The sequence below is a fragment of the Otolemur garnettii genome, unplaced genomic scaffold (genome assembly GCF_000181295.1).
Source record: "Otolemur garnettii isolate 467f Iridium unplaced genomic scaffold, OtoGar3 scaffold00168, whole genome shotgun sequence".
NCBI lineage: Eukaryota > Metazoa > Chordata > Mammalia > Primates > Galagidae > Otolemur > Otolemur garnettii.
Genome location: NW_003852563.1, coordinates 2,364,104 through 2,366,143, shown reverse-complemented (window position 1 = coordinate 2,366,143; position 2,040 = coordinate 2,364,104). Strand labels below are relative to the sequence as shown.

The 2,040-nt window shown below is 30.6% G+C and overlaps 1 protein-coding gene across 4 annotated transcripts in view; it reads right to left on the bottom strand.

Annotated features, from left to right (window-relative positions):
• ESRRG (estrogen related receptor gamma) overlaps positions 1–2,040 on the bottom strand; it is a 600,546-nt gene that overhangs the window by 224,084 nt on the left and 374,422 nt on the right. The gene's annotated exons all lie outside the window — the stretch shown is intronic.

The following is a 2,040-nucleotide window of genomic DNA, read 5'->3' as shown; positions in this document are numbered from 1 at the left end:
AAAAAAAAAAAAGAGATGTCCTCTATGGAAAGAGCTGCCTGCACTCCTTCTGATTCTCCACTTCCTTAAGTTTTTATTTACTTTACAAATAAGAGCAACCAAGGTTCACCACTTCAAAGACTTTTTTTTTTTTTATTTTACTTTTCTTCCTGGGTAGTAGAAAGATTTGATTGAGCCCATAATATTTTTTGTTTTACAAAACTTATTATTATCTATGCTAACCGTATTCCTACGGGTTTGAAAGAGAAGAGAAGCAAGCTGGTTTTCATTACACCTCCAGACATCCGTCTCTGATATAATAACAAAATGTATTGGGAGAGTCCCTTTTTTTTTAGCATCTTAGCCAACTGTTCACAGAGAAGGTGTATGATGAAGCAAAGTTAAATTGACATGTCTGTGATATGCCTGACAGCCCTCAGGATGCCCAATATTAATTTGTTTTTTTTGGCTAGGTAAGTCCTGCCAAAGGATATTACACGTAAAGTGTACTTCCCATCAAAAGGATCAAAAGTATATATGCAATTTTGTTTCACTTACAGCAATATGAGAAGGCATAGAGGAATGTATATGACAAAGACTTCTTCTGATAACTAAAATATAAATTTACTTGTAAGGTTTTTTTTAGAATGTAATCTAAAGTAGGCTCTCCCTGAGTTTTAGCACCTTAATACATATTTGCTAAATTTTCCATGTCAAATCCAGTGTTTCATTTACTATATTGTGTGAAAGAATTCCATATAGCCATAGGTTGTATTTCTAATGGTTAGTGTTGAATGCTATATATCTATAGTCAAATGTACACACAGATTTATGCCAGTATATTGCCATAGACCTTCACTGACCAGGGAGAAGCCGATTTCTTTAAAACTGTACCTCTCTTTCCTTGCTTTGCTTTAATGAGCTGTCTTCCAAATACACAGGCATTGCCATAAGTTAAAATGGCATTATCATTTTAAGAAATCAAAATATAAGAAGCAAGTGTCTTCCAAACATAAAAAAAATTTTTTTCAATTATACAAAAGAAATTGATGTATGTGCACACATATATGCAATACTCACAAAACAAAAACCCTCTCAACTAACGGTTTTGGGCAATTGATTAGAAAATATATTTGGATTTTACTGAGCTGTACTGTCCAAATTAAAGAAAAACAAACATCTGGCACTTCTGGAAGTAAAAAGAGTAGAAAGATGTGTTTACTAAATCTCTGAATGAAAATGATTTGTATTAGCTTAGGATTCCTAGGCCTTAGAAAGTGTAAGTCTAAAATGAACTTGAAACAAAAATAAAATGCCAGGTAAATGCTTCAAAAGGCTTCCACTTACCACCCTCAGATAATAAAGGATCTAACTTTGATCTGATGGGTTAGCATAAAGAGGCAGTTAGCAGGATTTTTTTTAACACAATAATAGCAAATGTTGAAAGTGTTATGCAAAAAAATAAAGATAGGCACTGAATATAGGAATTTAAACAAGAACATAAATTAGAACAAGAATTAGAATAGAAAGAGCAATTCTATCAGTGTTTTCTCTCAACATTCATTCAGATTTACTAAGTAAAATCACAGATCTTTAAACTTACCTCTTAGAATAAAATTAAATAATTCTGAAGTCTATGATGTATTTTCTAGAAATATAATACTTCTTAATTTTATGTTTGCTTTTAGCAAAAAAGGGCAAATAATATTTACATAGAACAGATAAATTAAATTCACATTTTGTATTTGTTTGAAAGCTATCATGTTCAATAAGATATTATTTGTCAGACCCAATGGTATAAGAAAATAATGTAGCCAAGAGCTAATTCAAAATTGTTTCTTGGCTATGGGCCCAAACCATTAAATTATGCATTGAATAACAGTAGTTTATTTCCTGTTTTACAAATTATTTATGATTACTAGATATTGAATATAAAACTGATCAGCAATTTTAAAATTTTTCTATCAGACACAAATTTACTTATGAGTTTACCTGTTACCTGTTCAAGACATAGTTAAATCAATTCAGTTTAAAATCAGATCCAGAAAATATCTGAAATAC